This window comes from Microcaecilia unicolor, chromosome 8, assembly GCF_901765095.1.
Source record: "Microcaecilia unicolor chromosome 8, aMicUni1.1, whole genome shotgun sequence".
NCBI lineage: Eukaryota > Metazoa > Chordata > Amphibia > Gymnophiona > Siphonopidae > Microcaecilia > Microcaecilia unicolor.
The window spans coordinates 9,313,625-9,336,128 of NC_044038.1; the positions used below are offsets into that span (position 1 = coordinate 9,313,625).

At 49.0% G+C, this 22,504-nt stretch overlaps 1 protein-coding gene across 2 annotated transcripts in view; it reads right to left on the reverse strand.

The window, feature by feature from the left end:
• Window positions 1–8,286, reverse strand: part of RAI1 (retinoic acid induced 1) — a 319,360-nt gene extending 311,074 nt beyond the window's left edge. For both annotated transcript variants that reach the window (XM_030212755.1, XM_030212756.1), the window contains exon 1: window positions 7,976–8,286. The gene's annotated coding sequence lies outside the window, so the exon portion shown is untranslated. The remainder of the gene's footprint in view (window positions 1–7,975) is intronic.
• Between the last annotated feature and the right edge of the window lie 14,218 nt (window positions 8,287–22,504).

Genomic DNA, 22,504 nt, shown 5'->3' on the forward strand with positions numbered 1-22,504 from the left:
CATTTCAGCAGGATTCTGTCTCTTCCTGTCACCCTGATGATCCCCTGAGACGGCCTGCAGTCATGCCAGAGACCAAACACTGCAGATGGCATACAATCTGATCGGCGTGCCCGCAGATCAGATTGTCCAATCGTTGCTCATCAGAAGGGAGAGGATTGATAGACTAATTACATTACAGCCTGACGGGCAAGCTATTTTTTTTTCCTACCATGGCGTAATCATGCCAATAACAAACCAGCAAGGAAAACTGTCAATGTTTCAGGTTCTAGCAACTGAGCTGAGGTTCGACACATCTGATCTCTGATAGAAGCGGTGACAGTAGCTGATTTGGGATGATCTTTGGTGGAGGAAAACTGCCAGACACGTGACTTCTGGCGTTCATTAATCTAAGCCCCCTCCCCCCCCATATCTCCTGTTTATGGATTTGAGGATGACAGCACTGAGGATAGGGGAGGCCCTGTGTGGTATTCGCCCTTCTTCAGTTGTCAGTTTAGCTCCGATTATTGTGATCTAGGTTTGGTTGTCTTTCTGACATCTTGAGCTCCTAATGCTGCACAGATGTGCTGCATGTGTCAGTCTCCAGCCATCACTTGGTTAGCCTGGCGTCTACGCTGCCATTTTTCTAATATGATTTTGTCCCTTTTCTCTTTGCATCAGCAGCTGTGGACGTGTCCCTGTGTTATTTGGGACCCATCGGCTGAACCCTTTCATCAGATTCCAGGATCGCCTGTGCTTTTAATGGAAACCGTGGCACTGATGGTACTAGAGGCTAGCGGAGTCAGTTTCACACTACTAAAAACCCCTCCCTCTAGATATGAACCATTTTGAATTCAGAGGCAAGAAAACTAAGAGTTACCATATTGAGGACTAGCCAGTGTCAATGAGCCTAATAGGAACAGACAGGGTCCAAAAATATACATAAGAACATGTGTTGCCATACTGTTTCCAACAGTGGCCAAACCAGTTTACAAGTACCTGGCAAGATCCCAAAACATTAAAATAGATTTTATACTGCTTATCCTAGAAATAAGGAGTCCATTTTAATAATGGCTTATGGACTTTTCTTTAAGGAAGCTATCCAAACCTTTTTTAAACCCCACTAAGCTAACTGCTTTTACTACATTCTCTGGCAATGAATTCCAGAGTTTAACTACACACTGAGTGAAGAAATATTCTCTCTGATTTGCTTTAAATGTACTACATTGTAGCTTAGTCGCATGCCCCCTAGTCCTAGTATTTTTGGAAACAGTAAACATGCGATTCACGTCTACCCTTTCCACTCCACTCATTATTTTATAAACCTCTATCATATCTCCCCTCAGCCACCTTTTCTCCAAGCTGAAGAGCCCTAGCCGCTTTAGCCTTTCCTCATAGGGAAGTCCTCCCATCCCCTTTATCACTTTGTCGCCCTTCTCTGTACCTTTTCTAATTCCACCATATCTTCAAAGACAGCAAAATATGCACAACAGGGCCTCCAAGACAGGAACAATGGTACAATGCTTAATGAAACAGGCCCGACACAGGCTGTGTTTTGGAGCGGAATGGCGCCTGCCTCGGGGGTCAAACCAGTATTCTCTTTAATAGAAAATAAGATTCCAAACGGTCCTTCTAATAACATGTCAGGGTAGGCAGCAGATTGTACGGGACGCATCCAAGCACGATAATGGCATCCAACAAACCAACTGAGCCGTTAAGTTGGGTTTGGGCACTTATGCTACATGTTCACCATTAAAGAGTATTACTGCTCAACGTTGAAAACATCACAAGGTGTTACACATATGATACTAGCCAATGCCCTACAACCACTGCGAGATGACACCATTCCTTGAATATGGCTCCCATGTCCCACCAATGTACCATGGAATATGTCTCGAAATCCCTCAGTTTTCCTAGAAGTGAGCAACCACTAGTTCCAACCGATGGTGGACATCCATCAAGACACGGCAGAAGGTTTGCTAACAGCTTATCCCCCAAACAGTAGTGTAAGAAAAACTAAACTCTACGTACATGTCTGCCAGTATCAGGGTGTGGAACATGAATGGCATGCCCAGTCAATCTCTTTCCAAAATAACGAGGCGGTCGCTGTCTCTTAACCTTCAAATCCAAGCCCAAAGGCCACTGCAAATCCTTGTGGATCGTGAAACTTCGCCGTAGCAAAGCGATATATCAAATGAATACATGGAGTGGAAAAAAGATTAAACGGTTAAGAAAGGTCGGGGATCTTTGCCGTGGTGAGTCCTAGTCTATGAAATGCTCTCCCTACTTACATAAGACTGCACGATTCTTTAACTAAATTTAAAACTGACGTAAAGACTTTCTTATTTGACGGTGCAATGACCCTTGAATTATCCTACCCCCTTTATTAGGTGAGGAGTTGGATGGCGGGTGCAGTGGGAAGGTCCTGGTCAACGCTACTCTAACTTGGTTCTCTCTAGCTTCATTTTCAACTTTCTTATCTTAATGGAATTGATTTCGCTATTTCTCCGCTATAAAAATGTATGTTTAAACTGCTCGGACGGCTTTGATGGGCAGTAGAACAAAGGAAGAAACTTGGCAGGTTGAGATATCTTTCGAGAACCAGTAAAAGAAAAGTTGTAGTAGATAAGCATTCGAGACTACATCACTCAAGTCCCTTCTTCATGAAGTCCTTGTCGTACAACGGTGTTTTCCATGTCGCTCCTGGAGCACCCCCTTGCCAAGTCAAGTTTTCAGGATATCCACAATGAATATGCATGACATTGATTTACATACACTGCCTCCGTTATGTGCAAATCTCTTTCATGCATATTCATTGTGGCTATCTGAGGGGAGACCTGATAGAGGTATATAAAATAATGAGTGGAGTGGAACAGGTGGATGTGAAGCGTCTGTTCACGCTTTCCAAAAATACTAGGACTAGGGGGCATGCGATGAAACTACAGTGTAGTAAATTTAAAACAAATCGGAGAAAAGTTTTCACCCAACGCGTAATTAAACTCTGGAATTCATTGCCGGAGAACGTGGTGAAGGCGGTTAGCTTGGCAGAGTTTAAAAAAGGGGTTAGACGGTTTCCTAAAGGACAAGTCCATAAACCACTACTAAATGGACTTGGGAAAAATCCACAGTTCCAGGAATAACATGTATAGAATGCTTGTATGTTTGGGAAGCTCGCCAGGTGCCCTTGGCCTGGATTGGCCGCTGTCGATGGACCCTTGGTCTTTTCCCAGTGTGGCATTACTTATGTACTTATCTTGGAAACCTGATTTGACAAAGAGGTAGTCCAAACTGACTTGGGGAAATGTCGTCCTACAAGTTACATGACCTTTCAGCAGTTGTTGTAAGTCACTAAACGCTGAAGTACTTCACTGTATTGTTTCAAATGCTTTTGCTCAATAAAAAAAGATTTACACATAAAAATACAGGGAAACGTCCCTTCTTGATGCAGCATTAGGTTTGGGCTTGCCACGCGTTAAAATCCTACATTAAAATTTGTTAAGCCCAAAACTTCTAGTCGCCATATCTCAAAAAGGATATAGCGGAATTAGAAAAGGTTTGAAAAAAAAACAAGTGACCAAAATGATAAAGGGGATGGAACTCCTCCCATATGAGGAAAGGCTAAAGAGGTAAGGGCTCTTCAGCTTGGAAAACAGATGGCTGAGGGGGAATATGGTCCAGGTCTACAAAATCCTGAGTGGTGCAGAACGGGTAAAAGTGAATCGGTTTTTCACTCTTTCAAAAAGTACAAAGACCAGGGGACACTCAATAAAATTACATGGAGGAACTTTTAAAACAAATAGGAAGAAATATTTTTTCACTCAAAGAATAGTTAAGCTCTGGAACTCGTTGCCACAGGATGTGAACAGCGGTTAGCATATCTGGGTTTTTAAATGGTTTGGACAAGTTTCTGGAGGAAAAGTCTATAGTCTGCTATTGAGACAGACGTGGGGAAGCCACTGCTTACCCTTGGATTGGTAGCATAGAGTGTCGCCACGATTTGGGTTTCTGCCTGGTGACCTGGCTTGGCCACTGTTGGAAATAGGATACTGGGCTAGATGGACCATTGGTCTGACCCAGTATGGCTACTCTTGTGTTCTAATTTTCTAACTTAACACACTTTAGTAAAAGGGCCCCTAATTACTTCCTAATCTATTGTCATAACAGATAGGATGAAAAGATGAATGTATCTTTTCCTTCACCATTCATTTATCTTCCATACATTCTGCCCGTCAGAGGCTTACTCTCTCCATGGGAACAGCTGGGATAGATGTAAGGAGGATAATTTAAAAAGGGTAAGACCTCTTTCAAGCCTAAGAATACAGCTCCCCGTGCAATACCTTGGTCAAGCATATGAGCTGGGCTTCCCAAAGACCTCACTCAAGTCTATGAGTGGAGCTCCCTTTGTAAGACCTCACTCAAGCTGATAAGCAGGACTTCCTGTGTAAGACCTTGTGAAGTGAAGCCTAAGAGCACAGCTCCCTGTGTAAGACCTTGCTCAAGCAAATGAGCTGGGCTTCCCAAAGACCTCACTCAAGTCTACGAGTCGAGCTCCCTGTGTAAGACCTCACTCAAGCTGATAAGCGGGATTCCCTGTGTAAGACCTTGCTCAGGCAAATGAGCTGGGCTTCCCAAAGACCTCACTCAAGTCTATGAGTGGAGCTCTTTGTGTAATACCTCACTCAAGATGATCAGCAGAACTCTCCATGTAAGATTTTCCTGATGCCTAACAGCATTAATACAAGTGCAAGGCCTTGCTCAAGCATATGACTAAAAGACCTCATTTAAGTATAATCAGATTATGAGCCCACTAAGGACACAGAAAGTACAAGTGTGTCATATATAAACTACTTTGGTTGTATTATAGAAAGGTGCTATATATCAAGAATCTAATACACATACACATAAACACAAGTGGAGCTCCATGTATAAGACCTCACTCAAGCCAATGAGCACTCCCTGCATAAGATCTTGCTGAAGCCTAAGAGCACAGCTCCCTGTGCAAGTTTTTACTCAAGCCTATGAACTGGACTCTCCATGTAAGACCTCTCTCAAACCTATGAGTTCAGCTCCCCATGGAAGACCTTGATTAACTAAAAAGGTTGAGCTCCTCCATGCAAGACCATGCTCAAGCCTATGAGCGGGGCTCACCCATGCAAGATCTTGCTCATGCCTATGAGCAGGGCTCTCTGCAAAAGACCAAGCTCAAGCCTATGAGTGTGAATTCCCATGTAAGACTTCACAGAAGCCTATGAGTGTAGCTCTCCATATAAGACTTTGCTCAAAACTATGAGCTGAGCTCCTTCATGTAAGACCTTGCTCAAGTATATGTGGGGCTCCCTGCATAAGACCGAGTTCAAGCCTATAAGTGGAGCTCCCCACTAAGTCCTTGCTCAAGCCAGTGAGTGGAGCTCCCCGTTTAAGACCTTGCTCAAGCCTACAAATGGGGTTCCCCACATAAGACCAAGCTTAAGCCTATGAGCCGAGTTCCTGTATGCAAGACCTTACTCAAGCCTAAGAGCTGAGCTTCCCCATGCAAGATCTTACTCAAGCCTAAGTAAGCCCAAGTAAGATTTGCTGAGGCCTATGAGCTGGACTCTTGCTCAAGCCTCTGAGTGGGGTTCCCCATGTAAGATTCGCTTAAACCTATGAGCTGGGCTCCCCATGTTAGACTAAGCTCAAGCCTGTGAGCAGGGCTCCTCCATAAGATCTCACTTAAGCATTTTAACAAAAGAATGGAAAGACAGACCCCTTTTAAACGTCATTCTTGTTCAATATTCTGCCCAGTGTATGCAGATCTAGCCAGGGAGTTAGAGGAGTCAAATCAGTGGGTCACTCACCAACAGAACTCTCATTTCATCCTCTTTAGGTACCTCTCATACCTGGCCGATTTACTCATATCATCCCTCTCCTCGGGTCACTTCACTGGCTTCCAATCAGATACCGCATTGAATTCAAGCTTCTCCTTCTTACCTACAAATGCACTCAGTCTGCTGCCCCTCACTACCTTTCTACCCTCATCTCCCCTTACGTTCCCGCCCGTAACCTCCGTTCACAGGACAAATCCCTCCTCTCTGTACCCTTCTCCAACACCACCAACTCCAGGCTCCGCTCATTCTGCCTCGCCTCACCCTATGCTTGGAACAACCTTCCTGAGCCCTTACGCCAAGCCCCCTCCCTGCCCATCTTCAAGTCTTTGCTTAAAACCCACCACTTCAATGCTGCATTCGGCACCTAACTCTTACCGTTCAGTAAATCCAGACTGCCCCAATTTGACCGCCCCTATCGGACTATCCGTTCACTTGTCTCTTAGATTGTAAGCTCCTTGAGCAGGGACCGTCCCTCTATGTTAAATTGTACAGCGCTGCGTAACCCTAGTAGTGCTTTAGAAATGTTAAGTAGTTGTAAAGTAGAGAGGAGTCATTTCCCCTGTGGGATGGGATGATGGTGGAAAACAGATTAAAGGTGGTCCAGGATGGAGTGGACAGACGTTAGTTTGAAAAGGGCTACTGTGTTCAGAGACTTCTGACAGACAGAGAAGATACTGGGATATGAAGTATCAATGGGTCAGAAATGTATGTGTATAGGGGGGAAAGGGGAAGAGAATGGGTGGGGGGGGGGGGGGAACAAAGACACTGTGAATAAGGAGGGGGAGGGGATGTCAAAGCTCAAAGATATGAGAAATGCGAAGGACAAAGGGGGCAGGCAGACTGGAAGAGGAGAGAGTCACCATTCAGGAGCCAAGGGTGCAAGCTGGGGGACTGTAGCAGGAGAAATGAGGGGCTGAGGAGGGAGGGAGAGAGGTAGAGCTTTCAGCCCTGGGAGCACTTTACAGAAAAAGCGTCTGTTCAGGCAAAGGAAAGGAGGAGCTTTGGGGAATAGAAAATGTTATTAAGGGGGAGGCTTTGAAAGTTCAGCACAGTGAAACTTAATATATTGGAGAATCTGAGTAACATAATATGAAAAGAAAGGGAGAGAACGCCAGGGAAGGTTCAGGGGTGGGGGAGGAAGAGAGAGTTCAGTTCAAAACAAACAAAAAAAAACCACTTAAACAAGGGACTTGAAGACAATGAAAAGAGAAGGTCTGTTCTGTTTAAAAGAACTCACAGCATTTTTAACAATGCATTCAGGGCTCCACGTTCTTAATATGGCTGTAAGTTTGTAAAGAAAAACATCACTAATGGCGGATTTATTTTGAATTTGGCATTTACCTGTAAGTTGGTCTGGTGGGGTTCAGGAGGGCACTTTCTATCCCTGGGTATAGCTTCAATCTCTCAGAGGGCTTGTGTAGTTGATATTTTAGGCTCACTCAGCTGCTTTCCTGCCCCCACTCCCACCCCTTTTTGGACCTGCCAGTTGCAAGGCCAGGCGTGTGCCTAGTACAGAGCAGCCAGCCTGCCCTAACACATCTGGTTCCTTGAGCCACAGGCCACATCTCTCCCCCTCCTCGGAGCATCTGGCTGGAGTGGGAGCAGGAAAACGTCTTTCTAAACCCTCCTGGGGGAGGCCAAGGAGCCACAGCAACAAAACAGGGGCACATCCTGCTGCCAGGCCAGAAACCTAATCTGCCCACAGAGACTCCAGAGCACCAGCAGCTCTGATTGTTTTCTTTCCTTTCAGACTCGATACTTTGTAACTAACCCCTCGGTGATACCCTTTGACAGCACAAGTACAATGTGTCATGCCAGACCTGCCCCCCACCCCCACCCGCAAGATGCCACTCGCTGCAGTCTCTGAGCCCTTGTGCTGCCAAGCTGGGGGGGGGGGGGCACAAGCAACAGTCTTTGTTAGAGATCTGCAAGCAGGAGGTGGTCGGGAGTCAGTCCAACTTTGAGAGGGGGGGGGGGGCAAAAAGGCAGCTCCTCGGCCCGTTTTTCACTGATCCACAAGAGAGGCCGAAACTGTGGCAAGAAAGATGATCCCTCCCCTCCCCCACCCCACCTGATCAGGAAGCGCCGAGCTCGGAACCAGAACCGGATCGCCCATCCCCCCCCCCTCTTACCTTCCTCTTCCCCGTCCACTCGGGCTCGCAGGCACAACGCAGGGGACACAGGCCATGACGATGTCCGGGCCGGAGAGACCAAAAGTTCAAAAGGGAAAGTAGAAGCCGGGCCAGGCGGCGGTCCGATCGCTCGGCCCGGCCCGGTTCCGATGGCAGCGGCCGTCGCTTCCTCCTTCACAGCGTGCGGGGCCCCCACACCGTTCAGTCATCTCCCACCACCGTGTCACGATTGGGACTGTGCTGCTGGCAGAGGAAGGGGAGGAGAGGAGGAGGAGGAAGAGGGCAGATCCAAAGGAGGGCACCGATGGCCGGGCTCAGCCTCCCCGAGGAAGGCAGCAAAGTTGCAGGAGGGACGGGTTGTCCCGGCTCGGCACATCCAGCCTTTCGGCAGCCCCTCCGGGGAGATCCCGAGGCTCAGCTGTAAGCCGAGACCACCATCTAGTGGCCCGAGTGGCAAAGCTGCTGCCGGGTAGAAGAGGCAGGAGGAGTAGCTGAGTGCCAGCCGGAGCGGGGGCACATGAGGCAGGGATCAATTACACCCCCCCCCCCCCCACACCCGGGGCAAGGGTTCTGGGCATGGGGAATCAGTTACCCCCTAGCTGGAGTGGGGGCACTGGGCATGAGGCAGGGATCAGTTACCCCCCCCCCCCAGCAGGGGCACCGGGAGTGAGGCAGGAGTAAGTTACCCCCTAGTTGGAGTGGGGGCACTGGGCGTGAGGCAGGAATCCGTTTACCCCCAGCTGGAGCGGGGGTCATGAGGCAGGGATCAGTTACTCCCCAGCAGGGGCACCGGTAATGAAGCAGGAGTAAGTTACCCCCTAGCTGGAGTGGGGGCACCGGGCATGAGGCAGGGATCAGTTACCCCCCCAGCAGGGGCATCGGGAGTGAGGCAGGAGTAAGTTACCCCCTAGTTGGAGCGGGGGCACCGGGCATGAGGCAGGGATCAGTTACCCCCAGCCGGGGCAAGGGTTCTGGGTGTGAGGAATCAGTTACCCCCTAGCTGGAGTGGGGGCACTGGGCATGAGGCAGGAGTCCATATACTCCCAGCTGGAGTGGGGGGCATGAGGCAGGGATCAGTTACCCCCCAGCAGGGGCACCGGGAATGAAGCAGGAGTAAGTTACCCCCTAGCTGGAGTGGGGGCACTGGGCATGAGGCAGGGATCAGTTACCCCCCCCCCAGCAGGGGCACCGTGAGTGAGGCAGGAGTAAGTTACCCCCTAGTTGGAGCGGGGGCACCGGGCATGAGGCAGGGATCAGTTACCCCCAGCCGGGGCAAGGGTTCTGGGCGTGAGGAATCAGTTACCCCCTAGCTGGAGTGGGGGCACTGGGCATGAGGCAGGAGTCCATTTACTCCCAGCTGGAGTGGGGGGCATGAGGCAGGGATCAGTTACCCCCCAGCAGGGGCACCAGGAGTAAGTTACCCCCTAGTTGGAGCAGGGGCACCGGGCATGAGGCAGGGATCAGTTACCCCCCCCCCCCCCCAGCAGGGGCATCGGGAGTGAGGCAGGAGTAAGTTCCCCCCTAGTTGGAGTGGGGGCACTGGGCGTGAGGCAGGAATCCGTTTACCCCCAGCCGGAGCGGGGGCACATGAGGAAGGGATCAGTTACCCCCCAGTCAGGGCAGGGAGTGAGGCAGGCAGGAATCAGTTACTCCCCCCCCCCCCAGCTGGACTGGGGGCAACACACGTGAGGCATGAATCAATTACACCCCCCCACACCCGGGGCAAGGGTTCTGGGCATGGGGAATCAGTTACCCCCTAGCTGGAGTGGGGGCACTGGGCATGAGGCAGGAATCTGTTTACCCCCAGCTGGAGCGCGGGGCATGAGGCAGGAATCTGTTACCCCCCCCCCCCCCCACTGGGACAGGGGCTTGACGCAGGAGTCAGATATCCCCCCAACTGGGCCAGGGGCACCGGGCATGAGGCAGGAATCAGTTGCCCCACAGCTGGAGCATGGGACATGAGGCAGGAATCTGTTACCCCCCCCCCAACTGGGACAGGGGCTTGAGGCAGCAGTCAGATATCCCCCCAACTGGGCCAGGGGCACTAGGTATGAGGCAGGAATCAGTTGCCCCACAGCTGGAGTGGGGGCACTTGGCATGAGGCAGGAATCTGTTTACCCCCAGCTGGAGCACGGGGCATGAGGCAGGTATCTGTTACCCCCCCCCCCCCCAACTGGGACAGGGGCTTGAGGCAGGAGTCAGATATCCCCCCAATTGGGCCAGGGGCACTGGGCATGAGGCAGGAATCAGTTGCCCCACAGCTGGAGTGCGGGGCATGAGGCAGGAATCTGTTCCCCCCCCCCCCCAACTGGGACAGGGGCTTGAGGCAGGAGTCAGATATCCCCCCAATTGGGCCAGGGGCACTGGGCATGAGGCAGGAATCAGTTGCCCCACAGCTGGAGTGCGGGGCATGAGGCAGGAATCTGTTACCCCCCCCCCCCCAACTGGGACAGGGGCTTGAGGCAGGAGTCAGATATCCCCCCAACTGGGCCGGGGCACTAGGTATGAGGCAGGAATCAGTTGCCCCACAGCTGAAGTGGGGGCACTGGGCATGAGGCAGGAATCTGTTTACCCCCAGCTGGAGCGCGGGGCATGAGGCAGGAATCTGTTACCCCCCCCCCCCCCCCCCCCCCCACTGGGACAGGGGCTTGAGGCAGGAGTCAGATATCCCCCCAACTGGGCCAGGGGCACTGCTCATGAGGCAGGAATCAGTCTCCCCCTCCCCACATACACATCTCTCACTCACCTTTTACTTACAGAAGTGACAATTCCAGCCACCCTGCGAAAATTTGACAAAAAGGTATCATCTTATTTTCAATTTTTCAAATTTATTTACAGTAAAATCTTGATTATCTGACATAAACGGGACCGGCCCAGTGTCAAATAAGTGAAAAGTCAGACAAAAATGATGGAACGATATACCACTGACAGTAAGATCAATATCAGAATTTTCCGTAAACAGTTGAAGACTCATCTATTCCGAAAATACGTGTTGGGGAATGAGGGATAATGTGTACAGCACCCCGATACCCCCCCCCCCCCCCAACTACAGCCGTTATGACCCTGAAATGTAACAATGTTTATCTTCTTGAAATGCGCTGAGTCTAAAATGTAACAATGTACTTGATTCTCTTAATGTAAGTGACGCTGAACTCAGTCTGGGAACGCTTGCGACTAATAAGAAATAAAGTAAAGAAATTAATTAGATGAGAATTGGATTACGGTCAGGCCTTCATCAGTAGTTTAAGGTGAGTTACATTCGGGTACAGTAAATATTTATCTGTCCTCCATGAGTTACAATCTAAGTTTTTACCCGAGGCAAAGGTGGGTTAAGTTAATGCATCTGCTCTCTACATTTCCAGCCAGGCCCCAGCTCTTTCTACCCCCTGTCCCCCTCCCCCCCCATCTTCTATCTTGTTCTCTGTCCCAGACTCCTCACCCTTATTTTTCCCTTTTCTGTTCCCTCACGGACCAGTACTCAATGAGCTGTCCAGATCTAGGCAGGTCAGCACTCCCCACTGCAGTTTCATCTCTCTGGGTTGAATGTGTTGACATCTACCCCTCCCCCCCACCAGTGCAGCTTCCTTTCTCCAGGCTGATATCTCCCCTCCCCCACTGCAGTTTTCTCTCTCCAGGCTGAGGGCACTGACACCCAGTGCTGCGGCATCCTCTCTCTGGGTTGAACATGCTGACATCCCTCCCCCCCCCCCCCCCCCCCCCCCATGCAGCTTCCTTTCTCCAGGTCGAGCGTTCTGACACCCTGCGCTGCAGCTTCCTTTCTCCGGGTCAAGTGTTCTGACACCATGTGCTGCAGCTTCCTCTCTCTGGGTTGAGCGTTCTGACACCCTGCGCTGCAGTTTCTTCTCTCTGGGTCGAGTGTTCTGACACCCTGCGTTGCAGCTTCCTCTCTCTGGGTCGAGCGTTCTGACACCCTGCGCTGCAGTTTCTTCTCTCTGGGTCGAGTGTTCTGACACCCTGCGTTGCAGCTTCCTCTCTCTGGGTCGAGTGTTCTGACACCCTGCGCTGCAGTTTCTTCTCTCTGGGTCAAGTGTTCTGACACCCTGCGCTGCAGCTTCCTTTCTCCGGGTCGAGCGTTCTGACACCCTGTGCTGCAGCTTCCTCTCTCTGGGTTGAGCGTTCCGACACCCTGCAGCTTCCTTTCTCTCCGGGTCGAGCGTTCTGACACCCTGAGCTGCAGCTTCCTCTCTCTGGGTTGAACGTTCCGACACCCTGCGCTGCAGCTTCCTTTCTCTGGGTCGAGCGTTCTGACACCCTGCGCTGCAGCTTCCTCTCTCCGGGCCAAGCGTTTTGACACCCTACGCTGCAGCTTCCTCTCTCCGGGTCGAGCGTTCTGACACCCTGCGCTGCAGCTTCCTCTCTCTGGGTCGAGCGTTCTGACACCCTACGCTGCAGCTTCCTCTCTCCGGGTCGAGCGTTCTGACACCCTACGCTGCAGCTTCCTCTGTTTGGATCTGCTGTTGTCTCTTGGTCTCCACACTGAACAGCCAAGTAATTCCACACAAATTCTACATTGTTCAGTTGTGTTGAATTCTTCTAGATTGAAAGTTTAGGGGTCGACTTTGAAAATGATTTACCTGGGCAGTAGAGGGATCTTCCTGGTTAGATTGCACTGAGCGTGCTGGGAGCAGATATTCAGCAGTTCTTCACCAGACAGTGCCGCAGAATATTCTCTCCCACCACTGTGGCAGTGGTTAGTGCTGGAGCAATCCATGGTGGAGTTGGGGCAGAACCGGGAGTCATGTGGGCACTGGCTGTATTCAGTGCCATGCCCGTGTATCTAACTGGCATGCTGGATTGCAGAAATAGCAACCCTAACTTTGCACAGTTAGCTATGCAGGTAGAGCAGTAGAGCACTGAATATCGGTGTATTTCTCTAGTTTGGCCAGCAGGTGGTGCATTTTCATGTTTTGAAGCTCTTGCAGAACAAAGGCTTTTCTTTGTTTAAGCTTTTGGAAAGGCAGTCTGCAGTATACTTTTGTTGATTGGCCCAGGAGCTGAATTTCTTTTGGATTTTACTGGCTTTTTTCTTCTTAGCCCGGGAGAAGAGAGAGACAGATTGCACTGCTGAGGCCCTGTGATCAGTTATATTTGATAATCTGTGAGCAGCATATTTCCTGATCTCCCCAGGTACTTTTTAGAAAGTAAACAAATGTTTAGTTAGTTTTATAATTGATCTATATTTCAATTACCTGTTATTGTTTGCTGATTGCACTTTTTCTGTTCCACTGTTCATTATTTTTATGAGAATAAACATAATTGTTTGTTTGCCCTGCATGTCTTGACTGAGTAAGAATCCTGGTGGTTTGTGTGTTGGGTCTGTTAGTGCTTTCTGGGAACCGTGGGGCCACGGGGAGTGTGGCCTCCAGTAACCTAGAAATCAGTGGGGATAATTTGAGAGTGTGAGACTCACCCAGAGGCAGTTGTGACCCAGTCGGTGGGAGGAGAGTGCTAGTGTAAAGCACAAGTGGCAGGTGCAGGTGGACTTGAGTTGTGCTGGGGTTAGACCCTCTAAGTGACCGCAAGATTGCCTCAAGCAGTGGCTAAGCATTTCGTCACAATCTGCTCTACCCAGATGACACCAAAGAGTAAATATTTAGTGCCAGTGCTCAGATCGGGATTGAATATCTGGTTCTAATTTAGCCAATGGCAGTCAGAGTGTAAAAAGCACTGACCACTACCTGCTGAATATTCATCACCAAATTTGGTTTGACCCAGTATGGCAGCTCTTTATGTTCTGGTTACCCCTCCCCGGACACCGTGAAGCTAACACCCAGTAGAGTCAAAGAGCTGACATTATACCTGGTTCTCAGTCCACTGTTCTCACCATCAAGCCACGCCCCACTCTATCAGGCCACGCCTCCCTCTGCTGTATTACAGAAACCCATCCACTGTCTTAGTAAAGAGACCACACAAGGGGGCCCTTTTACAAAGCAGCAGTAAGCCCACCACTCACCAATCTGGAGCTACCGCCGGCTCAACACAGGTGCCTGCGGTAGTTGCACCCCCCCCCCCCCAGTGCGTGGCATTTCCAGTGCTAGCGGAAATATTCAAAAAAATATTTCCACAGGTGTTCACCCAGTGGTAATCGGGCAGCCTGTGTGCTATCCAGTTACCACCATAAAACATAAGCATTGTAGACCAAAGGTCCATCTAGCCCAGCACCCTGTCTCCGACAGTGGCCAATCCAGGTCACAATCCCCCGACAAGATCCACGGAGCAAAGCATTTTGTACTGCTTGTCCCAGGAATAGTAGATTTTTCCCTACGTCCATTTAATAACATTCCATGGCCTTTTCCTTCAAGAAGCCGTCCAAACCTTTCTTAAACTCTGCTAAGCTAACCGCCTTAACCACATTCTCCGGCAACGAATTCCAGAGTCGAATTACGCACCGAGTAAAGAAAATTCTTCTCTTATTTGTTTTAAACTTACTGCACTCCAGCTTCATCGCTTGCCCCCCCTTGTCCTAGTATTTTTGGAAAGCGTAAACAGACGCTCCATATCTATCTTTTCCACTCCACCCTCAGTACATAAGTACATAAGTAGTGCCATACTGGGAAAGACCAAAGGTCCATCTAGCCCAGCATCCTGTCACCGACAGTGGCCAATCCAGGTCAAGGGCACCTGGCACGCTCCCCAAACGTAAAAACATTCCAGACAAGTTATACCTAAAAATGCGGAATTTTTCCAAGTCCATTTAATAGCGGTCTATGGACTTGTCCTTTAGGAATCTATCTAACCCCTTTTTAAACTCCGTCAAGCTAACCGCCCGTACCACGTTCTCCGGCAACGAATTCCAGAGTCTAATTACACGTTGGGTGAAGAAACATTTTCTCCGATTCGTTTTAAATTTACCACACTGTAGCTTCAACTCATGCCCTCTAGTCCTAGTATTTTTGGATAGCGTGAACAGTCGCTTCACATCCACCCGATCCATTCCACTCATTATTTTATATACTTCTATCATATCTCCCCTCAGCCGTCTCTTCTCCAAGCTAAAAAGCCCTAGCCTTCTCAGCCTCTCTTCATAGGAAAGTCGTCCCATCCCCACTATCATTTTCGTCGCCCTTCGCTGTACCTTTTCCAATTCTACTATATCTTTTTTGAGATACGGAGACCAGTACTGAACACAATACTCCAGGTGCGGTCGCACCATGGAGCGATACAACGGCATTATAACATCCGCACACCTGGACTCCATACCCTTCCTAATAACACCCAACATTCTATTCGCTTTCCTAGCCGCAGCAGCACACTGAGCAGAAGGTTTCAGCGTATCATCGACGACGACACCCAGATCCCTTTCTTGATCCGTAACTCCTAACGCGGAACCTTGCAAGACGTAGCTATAATTCGGGTTCCTCTTACCCACATGCATCACTTTGCACTTGTCAACATTGAACTTCATCTGCCACTTGCACGCCCAATCTCCCAGTCTCGCAAGGTCCTCCTGTAATCGTTCACATTCCTCCTGCGACTTGACGACCCTGAATAATTTTGTGTCATCGGCGAATTTAATTACCTCACTAGTTATTCCCATCTCTAGGTCATTTATAAATACATTAAAAAGCAACGGACCCAGCACAGACCCCTGCGGGACCCCCACTAACTACCCTCCTCCACTGAGAATACTGGCCACGCAATCCTACTCTCTGCTTCCTATCTTTCAACCAGTTCTTAATCCATAATAATACCCTACCTCCGATTCCATGACTCTGCAATTTCTTCAGGAGTCTTTCGTGCGGCACTTTGTCAAACGCCTTCTGAAAATCCAGATATACAATATCAACCGGCTCCCCATTGTCCACATGTTTGCTTACCCCCTCAAAAAAATGCATTAGATTGGTGAGGCAAGACTTCCCTTCACTAAATCCGTGCTGACTTTGTCTCATCAGTCCATGTTTTTGTATATGCTCTGCAATTTTATTCTTAATAATAGCCTCCACCATCTTGCCCGGCACCGACATCAGACTCACCGGTCTATAATTTCCCGGATCTCCTCTGGAACCCTTCTTAAAAATCGGAGTAACATTGGCTACCCTCCAGTCTTCCGGTACTACACTCGATTTTAGGGACAGATTGCATATTTCTAACAGTAGCTCCGCAAGTTCATTTTTTAGTTCTATTAATACTCTGGGATGAATACCATCAGGTCCCGGTGATTTACTACTCTTCAGCTTGCTGAACTGACCCATTACATCCTCCAAGGTTACAGAGAATTCGTTTAGTTTCTCCGACTCCCCCGCTTCAAATATTCTTTCCGGCACCGGTGTCCCCCCCAAATCCTCCTCGGTGAAGACCGAAGCAAAGAATTCATTTAATTTCTCCGCTACGGCTTTGTCCTCCCTGATCGCCCCTTTAACACCATTTTCGTCCAGCGGCCCAACCGACTCTTTGGCCGGTTTCCTGCTTTTAATGTATCTAAAAAAATTTTTACTATGTATTTTTGCTTCCAACGCTAATTTCTTCTCAAAGTCCTTTTTTGCCCTCCTTATCTCCGCTTTGCATTTGGCTTGGCATTCCTTATGATCTATCCTGTTACTTTCAGTTGGTTCTCTTCTCCACTTTCTGAAGGATTGTTTTTTGGCTCTAATGACTTCCTTTATCTTACTGTTTAGCCACGCCGGCTGACGTTTAGTCTTTTTTCCCTTTTTTCTAATACGTGGAATATATTTGTCCTGAACCTCCAGGATGGTGTTTTTAAACAGCATCCACGCCTGACGCAAGTTTTTTTACTCTGCGAGCTGCTCCTTTCAGTCTTTTTTTCACCATTTTTCTCATTTTGTCGTAATCACCTTTTCTATAGTTAAACGCTAGCGTACTTGATTTCCTAGTTTCACTTCCTTCAATGCCAATATCAAAACCGATCATATTATGATCACTGTTATCAAGCGGCCCTCGTACCGTTACCCCCTGCACTAGATCATGAGCACCACTAAGGACTAAGTCTAGTATTTTTCCTTCTCTTGTCGGGTCCTGAACTAGCTGTTCCATGAAGCTGTCCTTGATTTCATCAAGAAATCTTATGTCCCTTGCGTGTACAGATGTTACATTAACCCAGTCTATATGCGGGTAATTGAAATCCCCCATTATTATTGTGTTGCCCAGTTTGTTTGCGTCCCTGATTTCCTTTAACATTTCCGCATCCGTCTGTTCGTCCTGGCCAGGCGGACGGTAGTACACTCCTATCACTATCCTTTTCCCCTTTGCACATGGAATTTCAATCCACAGTGATTCCAAGGAGTGTTTTGTTTCCTGCAGAATTTTCAATCTATTTGATTCAAGGCTCTCGTTAATATACAATGCTACCCCTCCACCAATCCGATTCACCCTATCACTACGATATAATTTGTACCCCGGTATGACAGTGTCCCACTGGTTATCCTCCTTCCACCAGGTCTCAGAGATGCCTATTATATCTAATTTTTCATTTAGTGCAATATATTCTAACTCCCCCATCTTATTTCTTAGGCTCCTGGCATTCGCATATAGACATTTCAAACTATGTTTGTTGTTCCTAAGTACATCATGCTTAGTACTTGACAGTATTAATTGGCAATCTTTTGTCTGATTTTTATTGTTATTTAAGGATACCCGATCTACTACAATCTCTTTTGCAACCTCACTATCAGGATACTCTATCTTCCCTGTTATGGTGATATCTTTGAAAGATACCTTATCCCGAACCATGCTCTTTTGAGCAGTGGGTGGTGGTAAGTTCTCCCCCTGCATAGCCACGTGCTAAGTTAAATCTTACCGCACGGCCATTTCTTTTCTTTTTTTGGCCTTTTTTACCCGGTGCAGTAAAAAGGGCCTCAGCACATCAAAAATGGAAAAAAGCGGTGCAAAGAAAAGCTACAAGGATGGTATGGGATTTACGTTCCAAGACGTATGAAGAGAGACTTGCTGTCCTGAACATGTATACCCTGGAGGAAAGGAGGAACGGGGTGATATGATACAGACGTTCAAATATTTGAAAGGTATTAATCCGCAAACAAATCTTTTCCAGAGATGGGAAGGCGGTAGAACGAGAGGACATGAAATGAGATTGAAGGGGGGCAGACTCAGAAAAGATGTCAGGAAGTATTTTTTCACGGAGAGGGTGGTGGATGCTTGGAATGCCCTCCCGCGGGAGGTGGTGGCGATGAAAACAGTAACGGAATTCAAACATGCATGGGATGTACATAAAGGAATCCTATGCAGAAGGAATGGATCCTCAGAAGCTTAGCTACAATTGGGTGGCAGAGCAGGTGGGGGGAAGAGGGGTTGGTGGTTGGGAGGCGAGGATAGGGGAGGGCAGACTTTTATACGGTCTGTGCCAGAGCTGGTGATGGAAGGCAAGACAGGTGGTTGGGAGGCAGGAAAAACTGCTGGGCAGACTTATACGGTCTGTGCCCTGAGAAAGACAGGTACAAATCAAGGTAAGGTATACACATGAGTTTATCTTGGGCAGACTGGATGGACCGTGCAGGTCTTTTTCTGCCGTCATCTACTATGTTACTATGTTACATTGACACTAACCCTCTCCCGCAAAAAGCCATTCTTACTATACTAATCTAACCCAAGCGATCATTGTACACCCATATCATACACCAAACGTCATCAAATCTAATTTTGTTGTAAGCGCTTTTTAGCAATATCTAAGCCACATTGAACCTACCATATGGTGGGGAAATGTGGGATAGAAATGGCTCCCACCTCCAGGTCAGGGCCCCTTGGTAAAAGGACCCCAAGGTTTTTATTCCTTCAGAAACCGAACTGTGACTTTCCACACTAAAGCTCTAGCTAGAAACCCCAGAAATCAGCACCGGGATGTAACAGAGGTGCCAAGTTACCCCCATGCCAGGCTAGAGACTTTTTGGGCAGGTCTGGTTTTGAACTTACCTCCCAAATCAGCGTGGGCTTTGTAGTACCTGGTTCTGCCCATTGAAATCAGTGCTGCAAGTCCCATAATGCACCAGGGCGAGGTGGTCAGAAGTCCTGGGCTATCCCAAAATCTCCAGCCTGGAACTGGGTCTGTAATACAATGCAATACAATGCTGCACTTATCTTCTCTCTATATAAAAAGCAACACCAACGTTCTATGAAGCCTCCAGCCGGAAGTGTGAAGGGGGCGAGATATCCGGTTTCCCTATGAGTGTCTGCCCCGCTCTCTCTGTAACACAGTCAGTGAAGGAAAACAGCAGAACACGAAATCAAATCGCTGGCTCTGTAACAGTGAAGGACTCAGAGGGGGGAGGGGAGAGAGGCCAGAGGGCAGGGACACACACACTCCCACATGCACACAGAAGAAAACATTGCTAGCCCCCGTTTCATTTGCATCAGAAACGGGGCTTTTTTACTAGTATTCCATAATTACCATTCAAGAGGTTCAATGCGGATTACAAAGAGACTGACCAGACATCACACTGGGAATATACCAAATAAAAGTTATGTTCCAAGGTATTTATTAAATAAAATGGGATTTTAATTGCCTTCTAAAACTTATATAATTTGACAATTTCGGGAATAACATGTATAAAATGTTTTTACGTTTGGGTAGCTTGCCAGGTGCCCTTGACCTGGATTGGCCGCTGTTAGGGGACAGGATGCTGGGCTCGATGGACCTTTGGTCTTTTCCCAGTGTGGCATTACTTATGTACTTATGACTCAACAACAGTAGGTAAAGAATTCCAGATAATAGCTGCTTGGTAAGAAAGTAAAACAGCATAGAATCGCTTATATCACATATGTACTATGGAAGAGAGGTACGGAGGGGCCGCAGATCGAGTGCATTTGTAGGTGAGTAAGAGAAGCTTGAACTGTATGCGGTATCTGATTGGGAGCCAGTGAAGTGACTTGAGGAGAGGGGTGATATGAGTATATCGGTTAAGGTGGAAGATAAGACGTGCGGCAGAGTTCTGGATGGACTGAAGGGGGAGTAGATGGCTACGTGGGAGGCCAGTCAGGAGTAGGTTGCAGTAGTCAAGGCGAGAGGTAATGAGAGAGTGGATGATAGTTCGGGTGGTGTGCTCGGAGAGGAAGGGGCGAATTTTGCTGATGTTATAGAGGAAGAAGCGACAGGTCTTGGCTATCTGCTGGATGTGCGCAGAAAAGGAGAGGGAGGAGTCGAAGATGACACCGAGGTTGCGGGCAGATGAGACGGGGACGATGAGGGTGTTATCAACTGAGATAGAGAGTGAAGGGAGAGGGGAAGTGGGTTTGGGTGGGAAGACAATAAGTTCAGTCTTGGACATATTCAGTTTCAGGTGGCGGTTGGACATCCAGGCAGCAATGTCGGATAAGCAGGCCGAGACTTTGGAAGAGAAAGAGAGAGAATTAACGAGTGCAAATTTCTGCACTAAAATGAGAAGATTATCATAGACAGAAAAGGCAGAGGACAGAGGAGCTGTACCATGAGCAATGCCCAGTATCAAAGTGCATAAGTTAAACATCACACAGGCTTCCGCGTGTGGCTCTGTCCCATCTCTTTGGCCGGGATATCCATCTAGAAGTATTTTGCAAAGTCTGGAGACCCAGACTAGGCAAGTATTCAGTGTTTTAAGTCCCCTGTTTAACTTCTGCCTCTGGGTTCAGCTCTGTACAGAAGAGAAGGTCTAAGGCTATAGAGGAGAGAGAAGGGGACAGGAGGGAAGGGATCCAGGGTCCTCAGCAGGTTTGCTGGGTGTCAGAGGCAGCAACTTTGCAGCATCTCACCCCTCCCCCCCTCGCCAAAGGAGCAGGCCTCTCAAGCCCAGTCTGGAAATCCAGGCTTGCGCTGACTAGCATCCTTGTGGCAGTCAAGAATGTAGGGGTTGGGTCTAGCCAGAGCCCTTAAACTGAAACAGGACAACTGATGTCTCCAGCTGGAGCTGATCTGAAAGTTAAACAGTGCCTTTTAAGTTCTGCTTGGGAAAAGCAGAAAACCAGCTTCAGAGAAAGGAGTTCTTTGGCACGGGTGTGGTTTCCCTGCTTAGTTTGGGTGTGGGCAGGGGAACTAATTCAGCACCAGGCACCTGGAGCATTTGGGGAGGGGGGGGGGGGTTCAACCACCCATGACCCTCTCCCCTAACTACGCCTGTGTTCTTTGCTTTTATAGCAAACGTTGATGGATTCCTCACCGTGTGCCCTGTGCTCTGCAGTAAGGCAGTGGGGATTGCAGGAGACCACCCGTTTCAGACACGTCTCAGGAGTACTGAAGAGGTTAAAAGCCAGATTCTAAAAGTGAAAGCCAAATTTGGGCGCCGAAAAAAAAAAAAAGCTGAGCGTTATTCTATAAACGGCACTCTTTGAGTTGGGCACCGTTTATCGAATAGCGCATAGTGTTGGAATCCGCACCCAGTTTTGGGCGTGAAGATTTACACCAACTGAAACCTGGTGTAAATCGTCAGGCCTAAATTTTCAAATTCTCTAATATTGTGCACATCTATAGGGAATGCCCCTGATCTGCCCATGCTTCTCCCATGGCCACGCCCCCTTTCCAGTTGCATGCTAACAGATGTATCTGTGCATCTTTACAGAATAGCGCTTCGCAAGATGTGCACGTAAATCCAAACGATTGCCAATTAATTGATTGTTAGAGCATTGTTGGCTAATTGGCTTGTTACTCAAATTGCACACATAAATTGGATGCGGACACAATTTTAAGCACCATTTATATAATGCAGGGTAAGACTTGTATCTCAGACGTGTGTTAGGCACCAATAATGAAGGACTGTAAAAGAGGAGGCCGAGGCCTGAACAGAAGGTAAAGTTTTCTGTTTCTGTTTGTGCTCCTTAAAGGAAATGGGCCAGAGTACTTGAAGCGGGCCGCTGAGAGACTGGGCCTGGGCCTGGGCCCCCCCCCCCCCGAGGCCACCGTCACCGCCGCTCTCCACCCGTCCCCTCTGTCCGCCACCGGGCCGGGCCCCCTGCATTGAAATCACAGTGCCTCTGAACCTCTGTGTGAAAGTGCTGCAGGCAGCAGCAGATCGCCTCCCTTCGGGCCTCCTTCCCTCCCTGTGTCCCGCCCTCGCAGAAGTTACATCAGATGAGGGCGGGACACAGGGAGGGAAGGAGGCCCGAAGGGAGGCGATCTGCTGCTGCCTGCAGCGCTTTCACACGGAGGTGAGAGGCGCTGTGGTTTCAACGCAGGGGGCCCGGCCCGGTGGCAGACGGTCAACGTCGGAGGGCGGGTGGGTCTGCGGCGCGGGGCTCCCCTTGGAGGCCCGGGCCATTTTGTCCCCCTCTCAGCAGCCCTGACTTGAAGAACAGGATCTCACCCTCTACACACCTCCAAGGCCACTAAGGTCCTCCAAAGGACTATCCCTAACCTCATCATCTCCAAAGGACATCACACGATGTGGTACTCGCCAGGTGCCCTTGGCCTGGATTGGCCGCTGTCGTGGACAGGATGCTGGGCTCGATGGACCTTTGGTCTTTTCCCAGTGTGGCATTACTTATGTACTTATCGAGCCTTCTCTGGAGTAGCCCCATATCAGTGGTGTAGCTACGTGGGGCCACGGGGGGCCTGGCCCCTCCCTCCAAATTTCC